This window comes from Cicer arietinum, chromosome 3 (assembly GCF_000331145.2).
Source record: "Cicer arietinum cultivar CDC Frontier isolate Library 1 chromosome 3, Cicar.CDCFrontier_v2.0, whole genome shotgun sequence".
In the NCBI taxonomy this organism is placed as follows: domain Eukaryota; kingdom Viridiplantae; phylum Streptophyta; class Magnoliopsida; order Fabales; family Fabaceae; genus Cicer; species Cicer arietinum.
The window spans coordinates 55,911,300-55,929,336 of record NC_021162.2 but is presented as its reverse complement, the minus strand read 5'-3'; the positions used below and the strand labels follow the sequence as shown (position 1 = coordinate 55,929,336).

Below are 18,037 nucleotides of genomic sequence, written 5' to 3'. Positions count from 1 at the left end.
TATGATCTTAGTGAGTTGTGTAGGAATATACTTTTTTGATAATATATCATTATGTCACCTGTTTATTTTCCCAATTAGTATAGGTGATCTTTGTGTGGAAGTTGTCTTAGTAGCAAATTTATATCCGGATCATTTAGTTTTAGAAGCATGCATTACGTATAAATGCATATGTTTAGTGTTATACAATTTACCGGTTTGTGTTTTTTCTTTTAAATCGGAAGTTTTACAATTATATGTTTTGTGTCATTTTTTCATATGTTTAGCTTTGGTTTTATATGGATGATGGAAAAAAAATTGACCCTTATAACAATATTTTAGGTACTAAAAGTTTATGTGTATTAATGTGCGGAAAACGTGGGGTAAAAATGAGTTTTTTCAAGACAATTTTGTAATAATAGAACTGTCGCGATATTTCTAAGTTTATTTTTAATCTTTTGTTACCAACTTTTAAAATGCACTAAAAATAAAAAAGTGGGTCTTCGATTTAGAAATAATTTTTTTTACGTTGTTTTAGCCTTTGACTAAATATTTTCTTAATAATATTCTATAAATGTGGTTGTTAGTAATTATTTAAATGAATAAAAGTTTAGGTAGTCTTACTTTAAAATAATTATTGTAAATTTTTCTAAGCAATAAGTATTTTAAGTAATTGTTTGGATTCAAAATTCGAGGTGTTACACCTTTTGCCTTTTGACAACCTTACCAAATCACTTGTGAGACAAACTCTATATTTAAAGTTTTGATGAAAATAAACAAATGTTAATTAAGAAAGTTAATTATGATTCTAAAATGTTAGGTTAATTTAACATGTGCTTTTGAGTGAATTTAATTAAGAACAGAATCAAGCAAAGCAAAGAAAACAGCAACAAGATCATTCTGCATCAAAACAGAGAATGATCTCCAGCTTCAAACAATTGTCCATAACAGCATATTGATCAAACTTTTTCTATCTCTTTCACAAAGAGTCTGCCCTGGAAATTTATTCATATCTAATCAGTACATGGCAAGGAACAAGTAGGATTCATTCAAGCTTAAGAAGGTTATCAAATCACTAAAATAAAAGAACTCAAAGACAGACAACAATCAAGACAGTTTGTAACTCCCAAAAACAAACTGTCAAGAAAGTTCGATCAACCTTGACATATGACAAGACAATTGCAAAGGACATCCTGAATGATTAAAACGGGAACTCCGGATTGATTATTAAAGCTCAAGAAAGTTCAAACTGATAGACCCAAAACGTTAATCGTTCTCTGTTTTTTGCACAACTCCAGCAGCAATGTATCTCTTCTCAAATGACTTATAATTCTTCCAAAAACCTCTCTAGCTTCATTCAAGACTCAAGATTGAGAGTGTACCATCCAAGATCAAGGAAGAAACGTCAAAGGATTTTTCTAAAAAGGACATAACTGCTTTAATGCTAAACCAGAAAACTCAAAAAGCAGTTTCCAAAGAAGGATTATTTTTATTCTGAAATATTTGTTCAGTCAAAATACAGAGCACCTCCAACAGCTCTTTTGTACCTTCATTCAGTGCTTTTACAGCCTATAAATAGAAGACCAATATCCAGAATCAAAGCAAGAAATTCAAGTGTTGAAACATCCATAAATCAATCACATACATACTTGAAATTCTGCTCGTTTGCAAAAACAGAGGCTATCATACATTCTGCTATTTCGCAAAAACAGTTGCTGATTCATATTCATATAGTAGATTGTGTAATTATCAGTAAACCCTTTGTAAAGAATCAATTCTCAAACAAGAGTTGAAAAATCTCAGATTCTGTCAAAATAATCAAATTGTAAAAACTCAAACTATAAGAGTTTCTTCATAGTTTGTTTAAGATTACATTCTTTCAAGGTTAGATAGGTGCTATTATTGCTTTTTGGGTGGAAAGTAATAGAGATTGAAATAGATCAAGGTTGATCTAGACTAGGTGTTGTAAGATCAAGAAGGTTCTTTGTTTTTAAACACATAGTGGAAAATCTCATAGTGTGAGAACTGGACGTAACCCACGTTGGGTGAACCAGGATAAAATCCTTGAGTGATATTCTCTATCATATCTCTTTATTTATCATACTGAATTGATTAACTAAGATAAAACATACACTGATTTTCTATTTTAAGCTAATCAAGGAGGGCATTAAAGAGCAAGTTGCGTGAAATAGCATATTTAGAGACAACATCAACGTGTGCACCACTGAATAAGATCAAAACAAAAGGTGGTGTTAAGAGGAAAAAAGGCAATAAGCCAAAGGGATTTGACGTATATCGCGACCCTTCATACTTTGAGCATGTTGATACTCAAGTCTCCAAGCAAGCATCCAAACAAGTCTCCTAACAAGCATCCAAACAAGTCTCCCAGCAAGCACCTATGACGAGTCAAGTTATAAATATTTCGACGAGTTTCCTCCTTTAATTCATCCATATATTGAAAACATAGTTAATGTTAAAACAGATGGAAATTGTGGATATCATGTTATTGCTGCTTTACTTGGTCATAGTGAAAAATACAAGAGCATTGTGTGTCGACAGTTGTATACAAAGATTAAGTCCAAATCTGGTTTATATGATGCATTATTCAAGGAACATTTGCAAGAAGTGATAAACTCTTTACTTGTAACTGAGTTGGAAAACCAACCCAAGGGGTGTACACTATGACCAAGGGGTGTACACAATGGAGACCTGTCACGTGATCGTGTTATCAACATTGGTTTTGTTAATGAAAGTCATTGAGTTCAAGTTAAATGAAATTTGCATGTAAGTTACCTCCACTTGCAAGGCATTGGAAGAAGCATTGTATTGATGAGTCTACATGATAGACTATAGCTTATGCATGACGTCTATAACAATGGAATTCATTAGATTTAGAAAATATATCAGATTATATGTCTTTGGCAAATGATTGACACTTTTGATTTATATGTTGTTTCAATTGTAACAAGATTCATTAAATATAATGTTGTGTTCAATTATAACAAAATTCATTGTCATAGCTTTATTTATCATGAAAGGTTAGAAAAGAAAGAAATTGCAATGAAAGGTTATATTATTTTTTGAGTGATATAAAGGGACAAACTAAACACATGAATTTACTAAAAGACTTTTATTACAGACATTAATTTTTTACGACTTTTTTCCTTCTCTACAAGTGATTAAAGTTTCATTATAAATTAATACAATAGTTTAATGTTTGTTACATAAAAATGATACAAAAAATATGACTAAAATTTCCAAGTTTGTTTATACTATGATGATCTTTATTTTTTTTATAGGTAAGATAAGCGCTGGTAAGTCATTTTTCTCATCATTTTCATTTATTTTAACCTTATACAAAAATTTCATCCCTTTCAATAACACCTACTTCCTTTTTCTTTTCTTTTTTTCCATCCCAGGACAAAGTGTCTTTTGTTTCACAACCTATATGTGTAGGGGTCTGTGTATCGCTCCTTTGAAAGGCATTTGTAGTAATGATATGTGTCGTTGCTTGTGATGGTTCACAAAGTGTCACTTTTAATTAGTGAGAGGTTAAGGGACTAAATTTGTAAACCTCCTAATTTTTTATGAATTTTTATGTTATATGTGATAAAGTTTTAATTTTCATGATGAATATGAAATAAAGTTTGAATTTTTATGTTATATGTAATAAAATTTTAATTTTTATGATGAATATGAAGTTAAGTATAAATTTTTATATTATATTTGATAAAGTTTTAAATTTTATGATGAATATGAAATAAAGTTTGAAATTTTATGATGAATATGAAGTAAAGTATGAATTTTTATGTTATATTTTATAAAGTTTTACCTTTGATGATGTATATGTGTTGGAGTTTAATTTTTTTTTTTGTTAAATATACATTAAAGTTTTAATTTTTATGGTGTATATGAAATCAAGTTTCGATTTTATGTTTATGTGGTGAAAATTATAATTTTTATGATGATAAGAATGCGTGGTATATGATCCGAGTGATCTGTGAATAAGATGATGATTTGAAAAACTGATTTTTTTAATGCATACGATATGATCTTAGTGAGTTGTGTAGGAATATACTTTTTTGATAATATATCGTTATGTCACCTGTTTTATTTCCCAATTGGTATAGGTAATCTTTGTGTGGAAGTTGTCTTAGTAACAAATTTATATTCGGATCATTTAGTTTTAGAAGCATGCATTACGTATAAATGCATATGTTTAGTGTTATACAATTTACCGGTTTGTGTTTTTTCTTTTAAATCGGAAGTTTTACAATTATATGTTTTGTGTCATTTTTTCATATGTTTAGCTTTGGTTTTATATGGATGATGAGAAAAAATTGACCCTTATAACAATATTTTAGGTACTAAAAGTTTATGTGTATTGATGTGCGGAAAACGTGGGGTAAAAATGAGTTGTTTCAAGCCAATTTTGTAATAATAGAACTGTCGCGATATTTCTAAGTTTATTTTTAATCTTTGTTACCAACTTTTAAAATGCACTAAAAATATAAAAGTGGGTCTTCTGTTTAGAAATAATTGTTTTTACTTTGTTTTAGCCTTTGACTAAATATTTTCTTAATAATATTATATAAATGTGGTTGTTACTAATTATTTAAATGAATAAAAGTTTAGGTATTCTTACTTAAAAATGATTATCGTAAATTTTTCTAAGCAATAAGTATTTTAAGTAATGGTTTGGATTCAAAATTCGAGGTGTTACACCTTTTGCCTTTTGGCAACCTTACCAAATTACAAATGTGAATATCATGCAAGGATTTCATATTATCATGCATTGCATCAATCCACTTTTGACTTTCTTTACTCTCCATAGCCTCTCGAAAACACTCAAGTTCTCCTTCATCGGTTAAAGTCACATACTCATCATAAATTTATCATGTAGATGATTGTCTCTACCTCTTAGACCTCATTAGTTGAGGTTGAGATGATTCAAAAGCATGACTAAGATTCTCATCATGTGACAACTCATGATCTTCATATGTTGGAATATTTACCTCATCTACAAGCTGATGATCATCAACACAATAATGTGGCTCATCATTCTAAATATTACCATTAGTAGTATCCAAATCAAGAATATGTGACCGAACTCGATCACCATTAGCCATAATGTTATCTCTCTCAGGTGTAGTCTTTTCCACCTTATCAATGTTTTCAATAGTTTGGTCTTTCATGAACACTAAATCACAACTTGTGATAGACTTTTTCTCTATAAGATCATACAACTTGTTGCCAAATTCATTCTAACCATAACCAATGAAGATACACTGACTTTGCATCCAACTTAGATCATTCATCCTTTAGAACATGCACAAAAGTCTTGCAGCCAAAGCCTCCCAAATGATCATACTCGACATTCTTGCCAAACAATACCTTGTATGGCACCTCAATATTCAAAGTGACAGTACGAGTAAGATTAATAACATGTCCCACCGTGTACAGTGCCTCAACCCAATAACGTTTAGGCAATTTACCTTTAGATAACATACACCTCACTCGCTCAACAAGTGTTTGACTCATCCTCTCTTCTAAACCATTCAAATGAAGAGTTTTAGGAGGAGTCTTTTCATGTGTTATACCCTACTGTTTGCAATAGACATCAATGGGTCCATAATGCTCACCACTATTGTCAATACAAACACGTTTCAGCTTCTTGTTTATCTTCCTCTCAACCAAAGCATGAAATTGTTTGAACTTCTCCAACACTTGATCTTTTGTCTTCAAAGCATAAACCCATAGTTTTCTAGAACAATCATCAATAAAAGTAACAAAATAAACTGCACTACTATAATATTTTACCTTTATAGGGCCACATATGTCATCATACATCAATTGAAGAAACTCGAACTTTCTAGAGGGAGGATGCCTCTTGAAGGATACCTTAATTTTTATCATCGCTCGTTAATCTTGATTTACACATTTAAGTGAATCTAAATTTTTGTTTTGATAGTAAAATTAAAGACACGCATGCGAATGATTTGTTGAGAAAATGAAGTCCATAAGTTTTTCTAAAATATAATTTTGATATACGAATTTTTATAAACTATAGACTTTGAATTTTTTTTAGTGAATCTACTTTTCTAGTGTTTATGTGGATATTTGTTATCATCATAAATATTTGCATGAGTTTTCTATTTTGTTATCATTATCTAAAAATTAGAAAACTGAGAAGTATATTGGTTATCATCATAAATATTCGTTGAAGTTACTTGAAGTTGAGAAGTATACTTATTGGAGTATGACTCATGGAGACTCCAACGTTGTGAGGGATATATTTTGGACGCACCCAAAATCCATAACTTTGTTGAACATATTCCCTCTTTTATTGATCATGGATAGCACCTACAAAACCAACAAGTATAGGTTACCATTATTTGAAATTGTTGGTGCAACTTCAACTGGGTTGACATTTAATGTTGCATTTGCTTATATGGATTTTGAACATCAAGACAACTTTTATTGGGCATTGGAGAAGTTAAAAGAGTTGTTTATTTCAAACACCTCATTTCCTTAGGTGATCATGACTAACAGAGAACTTGCTTTAATGAATGCAATTGAAGTTGTATTTCCATCTTCAACAAATTTACTTTGTCAACTTCATATTAACAAAAATGTTGGAGTCAAATGCAAACAATATATATTAAAGAAAGATATGCAAGAATCCATTCTGAAGTTGTGGAGGAAAATTGTTTATTGTTCTGAAGAGAATGTGTACGAGGAACTTTTGCAAATGTTTGAGCAAGTATGTGTCAATAATATTATTTTCTTTGACTACGTCAGAGACACATGGTTGAATCCTCATAAAGAGAGATTTGTTGAAGCATGAATCAATCGAGTATTGCATCTAGAAAATATTGCGACTAATAGGTACGTCATTAAAACTTTGCATTTTGTATTATACTTATGCTTATATAGGATTAAACATGCATGATAGATTTTTTATTGAAATAATATCAAATATTTTTTTTGTTTGAATATTAGGGTTGAGTCTGCTCATTGGTTATTGAAGAAATTTTTGGAACACAGTAAAGGAGATTTCTATAAGGCATGGAATGGTATGACTGACATGTTGAAGTTCCAAATTATTAAGATAAAATGTTCATTTGAGATAAGTAAGGGCCACAAAGAGCATATACACAACAATCCATTCTATGAGAAATTGACTTAGGTTGTATCCAAGAAAGCCTTAGCTGATATTGTTCATGAATACAAGAGAGTCAACTATGTCGGTAACGACAAAGCTGCATTTTGTTGTATACTTAGAAACACTCATGGATTACCTTGTGCATGTGAGTTGGCACGACACAAGCTGGAAGGTGTTCCTATCCGATTATATGTTATTCATATGCATTGGAGGAAATTAACCGTGAATAGTGATCAAGAGGAAGAAAAGTTGGCAAATGATTCATAGTTGGACATTACATCAGAGATTAATATAATTTGGAAAACATGGAAAACACTTAATGTTGCTGGAAGGAGGGCATTAAAGAGCAAGTTGCGTGAAATAGCATATTTAGAGACAACATCAACGTGTGCACCACTGAATAAGATCAAAACAAAAGGTGGTGTTAAGAGGAAAAAAGGCAATAAGCTGAAGGGATTTGAAGTATATCGTGACCCTTCATACTTTGAGCATGTTGTTACTCAAGTCTCGAAGCAAGCATCCAAACAAGTCTCCTAACAAGCATCCAAACAAGTCTCCCAGTAAGCACCTATGACGAGTCAAGTTATAAATATTTCGACGAGTTTCCTCCTTTAATTCATCCATATATTGAAAACATGGTTAATGTTAAAATAGATGGAAATTGTGGATATCGTGCTATTGTTGCTTTACTTGGTCATAGTGAAAAATACAAGAGCATTGTGCGTCGACAGTTGTATACAAAGATTAAGTCCAAACCTGGTTTATATGATGCATTATTCAAGGAACATTTGCAAGAAGTGATAAACTCTTTACTTGTAACTGAGTTGGAAAACCAACCCAATAAGAAGTGGATGAGCATTCCTGATATGAGTTACGTGATAGCAACAAAATATAATCTCGTTCTTGTTACATTGGGAAAAACGTTTTGTTTGACTTTCTTCCCAACAAGGGGTGTACACAATGGAGACATGTCACGTGATCATGTTATCAACATTGGTTTTGTTAATGAAAGTCATTGAGTTCAAGTTAAATGAAATTTGCATGTCAGTTACCTCCACTTGCAAGGCATTGGAAGAAGCATTGTAGTGATGAGTCTACATGATGGGCTATAGCTTATGCAGGACGTCTATAACAATGGAATTCATTAGATTTATAAAATATATCAAATTTTATGTCTTTGGCAAATGATTGACACTTTTGATTTATATGTTGTTTTTAATTGTAACAAGATTCATTAAATATAATGTTGTTTTCAATTATAACAAAATTCATTGTCATAGCTTTAAATCATTTAAATAAATAAGAAAGTAATAAAGCAAGACAATAAATAAGATAAATCAATAATAAAGCAAGACAATAAATCTGATAAGACACGCATAATAAGTCTGAATAATAAAATAAGTCTGAATAAGACACACATAAAGATAAGTTTGAATAAGTCTGAATAATAAAATAAGACAACAAAAATACAACTATAATACTACTAATAATCTCCTCCTCTAGAAATGTGTAAAACACTCTATAATAAGACGTGCATCTCATCTTTAGGACCACCCATATGTAAATCTAAAATATGTTGTATAAGACCACCCATTTCGTGACACCGTGTACACCTAGTATCGAGACCGTCATCATGACTAGGACCAGCATCATGACTAGGATCAGGACCAACATCAGCATCATAACTAGGACCAGCACCAACATCTGCAGCAACGTAAAGGATCATCCGAAGATGAGATATCATATAATACCACTAAATATATCCTTCAACACACTCTTGTGGATATGCAGCTGGATGCAATTTAGTACGAAGTGATCGTACGGAGTTCTTGTACATACTCCATTCAACATCACGTTGTGGGGGTATACAATTAATTGAGGGTACAAAATTAGCACTTAATATTAACCATTCACTCCAATTTTTCCTTTAAATTAGCACTTAATATTACTTTGTTCACAACTCTCTCTTATTTTTACTCCGAATATAGTAAATAAATAATAATAATAATAATAATAATAATAATAATAATAATAATAATAATAATAATAATAATAGCGATAATGATAAAGTAAATTATATTAATAATTTCAAAGAAAATACATTAAAATTATTTTCTTTGGAATTATTTTCTCCTACTCAATTTTGATGTAATTTTTTTTCTCCATCTTAATGTATTATTATTTTATTATTTTATTATTTTTTATTAAATAGACCAGACTAAAAATAGGAGGGAGTTGTTAACAAAATAAACTTAAGTTGCTATTTTATCTGCAAAATATTATCGACACATTATTTGTTTTGGGACGTCCAATCAACTGCATTAATTTTGATGTATTTTTTTCAATATATTTTATTTGATTTTATTATTATAATTTTTTTGAAAATATTTTAATTATTTTTTATTAATTAAATTAACAATTATTCAAATACTAAAAAAAAATTAAACTTCGTATATAGTCGTATCTCTGAGATGCGATCTTTTGAAGGTGCGTAAAAAGTAAGACAATCTTGATATATTTTTGTTAAAGTAAGACTATTTGGTTAATTTTTTTTTAAAATTAGATATTTCAATAAAAAACCCAAATTTTTAGTGTAGAAAAATAAGTGAATGTTCAGCCTTACACACAAGGGATCATAGAACACCATGTGTTGAAATGTTGAGTATTTCGTTAAAATACATGGTTTTACTAAAATTTGAATTAGTTATGGGTAGGGATGGGAATATGATAGTCCGTCCATTAAGGGCCTATGGCCTGACCTACTTATGGTCTGGTCTGGCTTGACCTATTTAATAAAAAAACTAGACTCATGCTATTTTTAAAGCATATTTATTTAAAAAGGTCAGACTCAGACTTATAAAAAAATCTATTAGGCCTGACAGGCCGACCTATATATATTTTATTATTTATTAATTATTTTTTTTATTATTATATTAATAATATTATTTTTTATTTTAAATTCTATCAATCAGTAGTCATTCCATATTCGGTAGTCGTTCTATATTTGGTAGTCGTTCCATATTCGGTAACTATTCAATTAGTCAATCACTCAGTAGTCGTTCCATATTTGTTTGAGAGATAATAATGGGTCCATTTGTTTCAGAAAACAATCTATTCTTTGAAACCAAAAATTATATTTTAGGGTTTAAAAAATGTTTGTTTTAGATTTTTTAAAAATTATTAGGTTTAATATATATATAGATATGTGCATTGATATTGGTACGTGAAGAGCATCATATGATATAAGTAGAGCATTTAAATATTTTAATATGAATAAGGCTTTTAAATAGGCTTCTAGGCCAGACTTTTAAAAAGGTCAGGTCAGACAAAAAAAAAAAACATATGATAGACTGTAGGTCAGACTTAGGCCTAAAAAATTAATTGTAGGTCAGGCTCAAGCCTTTCAAAGTCTGGTCTGACCTATTCCCACCCTTAGTCATGGGCATCTTGAATGTATGATCAAAATCAACTCTTCAAATTTTAAAGTGAATTTTTTTAAACAAATCTAAAATACTAAACACAGAAATCAAAGCTGTCTAATTTTGATGGAATGCTCGAGATAAATATAAATGCATGATTTTATCTAGAGATGATAATGGATATCCTTAAGTATAAATAATACTATTCTACTATCTTATCTGTTGGATAAAAATTATGGATGTACTTTATTCATATCTATGTGAATATCCACTTAATAAATATTTGACAAGTTTTTTAAGTATCCGTAGGTATCAGCGGATATTCATAGATGTCATTTTTTTCAATAAAATTCATGGAGAGAAAAAAAAAAATTTAACTACTCTCTAAGGAAAGAAATTCTTATGGATATCATCTTTTAAATAACAGAAATCATTTGTACAAAAAAGAAAATTGTTTTTGCATGATGTTGAATTTTTGTCAACAAAAAAAATTAGTAACATATAAATAAAATATATAACAAAATTTCATTATAAAAACTATTAGGCTAAATAGCACTTGTGATCCCTTAACTTAATTTCAGTTAACATTTTAGTTATTATCTTTTTTTTTCTTCTTCTCGATTTGGTCTTTTATTTTAATTTTAAGTGACAATTTGATCTTTTATGTTTTAAAATGTCAACAATGTTATAATTTTTTTTAATAAAAATTCATCAAAATATTAAACAAAATCCATAAAATTAATTACCATCTTCAATATAATACAAATTTCATCAAATGCATAACTCCAATATTCAAATAAACTCATATTTTCATCTTCAACAACGTCAAATTCATCAAATAAAGAATAAAAATATGAGTTTATTTAAAGATTTAAGTTATGATTTTGATGAAATTTTCATTATATTGAAGATGATAATTAATTTTATAGGTTTTGTTTGAAAATTTTGATGAACTTTTTAATTTTTTGTAAAAAAAAAAAAGGATAACATTGTTGACATTTTAAAACATAAAAGATCAAATTGTCACTTAAAATTAAAATAAAGGACCAAATCGGGAAAAAGAACATAAAGAAGTAAAACGTTAACTGAAACTAAGTTAAAGGATCACAAGTGCTATTTATCCTAACTATTAATACATAAACCAAAAACATTACAATATATCAATTTTACAAATTTACTAATGGGTGCAGATATTCGCGGGTACAAATATTATTATATTCGTCTTTGTATCTATTAACTTATGAATAATCAAAATATTTGTTTATTTTATTCGAAGGTACTCATTAAACTACTTGCCTCATATCCATTGCAGATTTTATCTACAGATATTTGTGGATGCATATTTTTTTTTCATCCTTAATATGTTTTTATGAGATACGCATAACTTTAGAAAAATGACTTTGGATGGTTGCAGGTTTAATTTTTACTAATGTTATTGAAGAGAGACAAATATAAATTCTTTTATAAAAACTTAAGAGTTTTAATGTTATCTCTATCTTGGAGTGACATATCATTCACTCTCCTTAATTTTTTTTTTATTAAATAAAAGACTTATAATTTGAAAGTAAAAAAGCATAGGACCATTACCTATTTGGTAGATTCATTTGTACTAGTTCCATCAGTGAAGGTACCCCACCGTCAATATACTATCACTATATTGTAATATAAGATCACTAACTCCCTTTTGTATCATTAACCTTAATGATGTCATAAGGTTCTTTGATTGGACTATAATATAATTGTGTTGCTTCCACCTTCGACATACTAAAGCGAATCCAAACTAATTAACTTTCCACTATCTATTGGACAATTTGTGTGGTTAATTAGTTACATTTTTTCCTCCTCGATGTTAGTTGAGTTAGGAATTTGTTAAAGAGAAAAGAGAAAGCTAAGCAAGGATTCTTAATTTATCTCCTAAAGCTATTTAAAGAACAAAATGATAGATGAGAAACACAAACCAAATCAGATTCCGAGTTACATGCATAAACGAATTTCTTTTTCCTTTTTCCTTTTCTTTTTATCTTTAGAAGGAGTAAAGAAGACTAATCACAATATTATTAGATTGGCAAAAAAAAGTATTTCAGAAATTAATTTTATTTTATATTATTAACTTCAAGTTTTTAGTTTATCAATTTTAAAAAAATGTTGATAACTTCTAATAAAATTGAATGAACTTGTGTAATTTTCATGTTTAATGAATTTTTCGGGAGGGGCACTTTGCCAATATTTTAAAAACAATTGTGTTGTTAAAACACAAATGTTGACGCATGTATATTGTATATTGTTCAATTTTTTTTCTAAAGAAATATCAAAATATTTTTGTAATACAAAATAGATATTTTTATCATTTATTATTAAAATACATAAAATTAATTGTTTTAAAATATTTTTTAATCACTAAACTGCAATATTTTAAAGTAGTTAACGTCTTACGTTTAGTAGTTGATGAGATATATATTACATAAACTTAATAATTTCAATGATTAATAGAATATGAGAAGTGATTAATGACATAAACTTGTATATTTATCACAAAAATATATCTTAATTATTAAAAAAAAAGTTGTGCTACTTGAATTTTCTTTTTTGAGAAAAAAAAACATTGAATATGTGACGACACCCACAAGGCCTCAAGAGTGCATTATTTCACCTACCACAGCGTGCCCGTCATTTCTTTTAGGCGCCAATATATTTTTTTAAGAGAAAAAAATGCATTTTTTATTTTTTATTTTTAAGTTTTTCAATTGTGCGAATTTTCTACCCTTCACTTTTTTGTAGTAATTTTGTCTTATCACATTTAACTCATTTATTATGTTTTAGTCCTCACTCACATTTGATTGAATTTATTTAAAGATCACAATAGTAAAAGATATATTATTTATATCTATTAATTTATCTCCTTTCATCTCTTCGACTCTTCCCTTCACATTTATAAAGCTCAACTCAACTACTCAAAGTTTTTTTAACAACAAACGACAAGAATAAAAACACTTTTTAACTCAACTTCACCATAATCAGAAAAATCTTTCAAAAAGTCTTCGTTAACTTCAACATACCCTTCATCTTCCTTAATTTTTTTACAATTTTCATTTTTTAGTTTAAAAATAAAATAAAATTTGAAATGAAATCATTATATTTGTTCTCTCATTCATCCCCTTTCGCTTATCAATATTCGTTTGTTAGTACAAAAGTATTTTAAAATACAATCATCGGATTTATACTTTGATAATAACAAATACAAACAAAAAAAGAACAATTATCTCATAACTATATATGCTCAGTGGACAGATTAAAGGCAATAGTTATGTTAATAACTATCTATTCCAAAGTAGCATATATTACAAATATGTTAGAGATCCACTAATGGAGCAAGATATAATAGAGCAACATAAATACTCTGATGATTAGACGAAGACAAAAGAAACCAAGACTTCACTTCTGTTATAATATAAGTTTGGTGACACGCGCCTTTGTTATCGCAAGCTTTAGTTGACTCTAGGATGCAACCAACGTAATACATCAGTTGCCTCTGAAAACGTAAAGCAAATATCGTTTGTAAATTGTCTCTAATGAAACAACATTAATTATGTTCTTATGCCTCTATTACACAAGCTAACGAGAAATGTCTTGCCTCTGCCTTTGATAAGCATGACAAAAAATAATATGTCTCTGTCTCTAACAAGCGTGACAAGCAAGTAATTACGTCTTCCTCTGATAATATCAAATGTCTAACTTTGAACTTTTAGGTATCCTCTGAAAAATTCAACGTTCTGAAAAGTTAATGTCCAAAGAAGACAAAACAACTTCACATCATTTGAGGAACATTCTAAATTTGCAATATGTCTGAAAGTCTTTAATGTTTGATTTGATCATAGTATCTCCTGATTCCCCTATCCTCAATAACAAAATACGCAGAATCATAAGCGGGCATAGTATATGGATACTTATTAAAGATTGATATGTCTTAAATGGTGATTGAAGTTTTCCAACAATAACATTCTCAACGAACACTTTTTCTCTGTATTTAAGTAGAATTCACTCATTCCTTTAAAGCAAGAGAGAGAGAGAGAGAGGTAAATAGATAGATAGAGAGAAAGAGAGAGACAATGTATGAGAGAAAATGAAAAAGGATATGTGTTAAAAGAAGAAAATCTGAAAAAGGCAAGAACACCTCAAACCAAAAGAATGAGTGAATTATTTTATCATAGAGAGTCATTAGAGTTTATGTAAATCAGTCAAAGTATTTTCACACAATTGTACTAATATATGATTTAATCAGTAATATCCTCTCAATGAAAGTTAGAATCCTAAAGACAGACGTTGTGTCAAATCAAACACAAACTAGAACTGATGTAAATCAACTCGATAGTGGCAACAACCCTCTCATCCTCAAGAGGTACCTGAAAAGGTACAACGACCCTCACAAACCTCAACAACAGGATGTCAGTATGTTGAAGAAAGGTTATGGGAACGACAACCTGGAGGGCTAGAGAAAAATACTCAAAACCTAAAGAGGAAAACTAAATAATACTTGTACAACTATTTATGGAAATAGTGGATTAAGCCATCAATCATACTGAGGCAAAATCTCTCTCTAAAGGGGAGGACTAGATGTAGCAACAATTTTTTGTTAACTAATATAAAATATGTGTATCTTTTATTCTTCTTTAACTCTCGCACTTTAGTTATTTGTGATTCAACCTTACCTCTTCTAAACCTCTTTTAGTAGTAAGTCGAATATTGTGATAAAGAACATTAGTTGTAAGAAAATATAAGTAGTTTTGGAAACGACACTCACAATTCAAAACTCTCATTTCTTGTGTTTTCAGCACCTTCATCTTCATCAACATTGCATCGTTGAAAACCTTCAACTCCTTACTTTTCCACTTCTTCACTTACCAACAAAATGTTAATACCTCACTCTTCCTTTTTTATTGTATCTTCATTTTTCAACATTGATGGTCAATCCCTAACTTTGAATCGCAATTAGAGTGAATTGTGGTTCGTATGATTACATAGATATTACTTCTATTGCATTTGGAGTGGAGGGTCTGATTACAAACCCTATTGATAAGTCTAGGTCAATGGATAACATTTCCATCACAATTCATTTTTTTTTTCTGTTAAGGTAATGCTTAGATTTGTATTATGCCTTCAAATCCATTAATTGAAGAATTGAATTGTTTGATTATGGCTTTTGTTTTATCTGTTAGGTCAAATATTACTAAATGGTTATGTTATATTGAAATGGAGTGTCATAATTTTAGAGTTGTTTGAAATATTATATGTTGAAATAGACTCATATTTCTTGGAATTGTAAAGGAATAAGGAGCTCACAGTTATCTATATGACTCTAGTTTTTCATTACAATTTGCACCAATTAGAAACATTTTAAATTTATATTTGACTATTTTATTTCTCTCTTGCATTTAGAGTTTATTGAAGGTAGCAAGATAATAATTTCTTTGGAGAGTGTGGTTGTATATGAGAGGAGTCTACATGTTGTTACAATTTTCACATAGTGTTATTCTCTTGTCGTGATTTTTTCTCCTATTTTGCAGCTTTCGTGTTATTTTCGTGTATTTTGATTGTTATTATTCCCAACATCTGGTTTCAGTAGCTTTTGGTTTAGTATGATATTAAATTCTTAGTATGCTATGTGGTTGCAGCATTTTCTGATCTTCCACATCAGAAAAGAACTTTGATACTATAGAAGTTCTGTTTATGCAAGATCATGACTAAGAAAAGATTTGATTATTAAATTGTCATTTGTGACCCACCTCTCTTTCCTAGGATCTGTGGCACGGTTTACAACTTTCATAACATTGCAATGTCAAATTTACCAGCTGAGGGGAAGTTTTACATAGAGAAATTTGATGGAAAAATCAATTTTTGTCTTGTGGAAAATACAAATTAAAAATGTGTTGCAAGTGGGAGGAATTAGATTTGAGAGTTGCAAGTGTCATTCGTTTATGTTTGGCTAAGAATATTCTTGCTAATGTGCAAGACAAGTCGACATCCAAATAGCTTTGGGAGAAACTTGAAGGGCTATATTAATAAAAGACATATGAAATTGGTTGTTATTGAGCGAGCAGTTTCATAACTTACGCATGGATGAAAATATGAAAGTATATGATCAACTAAGTGTTCTCAATGGTATTGCCTCTAAATTAAGAGCCATTGGAGTGAAGATTGAAGATGAAGATATGGGGTTAAGACTCATATGATCTCTTACATATTCCTATGGGCATATCAAACTTATTTTGATTTATGGGAAATAAGCTTTGAGCTTTAAAGAAGTTGCAAGCAAAACTATTTCTAAAGAAAGAATGTTGAAAAGTAAGGGAAACACTTCTTCCAACTCAGTTTTGGTATCTAGAGGTAGGCCTTATGTGAAGAAAACCATTGAACGACTGAAAAGGTTGAAAATGTGGAAAGACTGAGCATGTGAAGAACAATTGTCCTGGTAAAGAAATGTTAAAGAATGACCTAAGTCTAATGCTAGTGATCTTCCTCATGATGGGAGATGAGGATCTTTGCTAAAAATTAGGAATGTATCCTCATGGTATTTCTGCTTTGCCATGTAAATGATGAATTGTTGCTACAGATTAGCATATGGGCATTGGTTGGCATTAATGCAAGGGGTGTTATGAGATTATGTCGGTTGTTGAATAACTTCTTGAGAAAGCCAACATGAAAGTTGCACAATATTTTTCAGCATAGAGAACAAATTCTTAAAATTGTTTAGCTTCAAGTGAAGTATATTTTTTTTATGGTTAAGTATTATAGTTCTTTTGAACTCTGATTGTCGGTGTAGACAATGGAGGTTGAATGAAGATATATAATTTTCAATCAAGAAGGAGATTGACAGAATTGTATGAAATATTATATGTTGAAATAGTCTCACGTTGCTTGGTATTGTCAAGGAAAAGGGAGTTTTGGGTTATATATATTGCTCTAGATTTTCATTACAATTTTCACAAATCAGAAACATTTTAAATTTGAATGTTTATCTCTTTCTTGTTTTAGAGTTTTGTGAAGGTAGTTAGATATTTTCTATGGAAAGTGTGGTTATATTAGGGTGTAAGGGTATTTGAGATAAGTTTATGTGTTGTAAAAATCTTCACAGAGTGTTAAGCTCTCGTCTTTTTTTTGCTTCTAGTTTTGGAATTTCAACGATATTTTCTTATGTTTTAATTGTTATTTAAATTTCTCTATTTGTTTTTTTTTTTTTGCAACACATAAAGGGGATGAGATCTTGCATATGCAGATAAATACCATATTGCGAGAAACAAGGATAAGATGCAAACATTCATATCTACACCATTAGTGTTGATTTAGAGCGTGATTTTTAGTTCAGGGAGATTTTAGTTCTTTTCCACGACTAGAAATAAGATATATGATACCTTGCTAAAATTGCAATAGCTAAAACAATTATTTTTTTTTATAAATAAAATGGCGATGGGTCTCGATTTTG

At 29.5% G+C, this 18,037-nt stretch overlaps 2 long non-coding RNA genes across 2 annotated transcripts; one reads left to right on the top strand and one right to left on the bottom strand.

Annotated features, from left to right (window-relative positions):
- Positions 1–1,701: 1,701 nt before the first annotated feature.
- Positions 1,702–2,911, bottom strand: LOC113785714 (uncharacterized). Its single transcript, XR_003471839.2, has 2 exons — positions 2,770–2,911; positions 1,702–2,685 (listed from the first exon to the last, which is right to left on the bottom strand). It is a non-coding gene; the product is annotated as an uncharacterized lncRNA (long non-coding RNA).
- Positions 2,912–3,147: 236 nt separating this feature from the next.
- On the top strand, positions 3,148–3,694 carry LOC113785662 (uncharacterized). The gene is made up of 2 exons (XR_003471745.2): positions 3,148–3,290; positions 3,396–3,694. It is a non-coding gene; the product is annotated as an uncharacterized lncRNA (long non-coding RNA).
- The last annotated feature ends 14,343 nt before the right edge of the window (positions 3,695–18,037 follow it).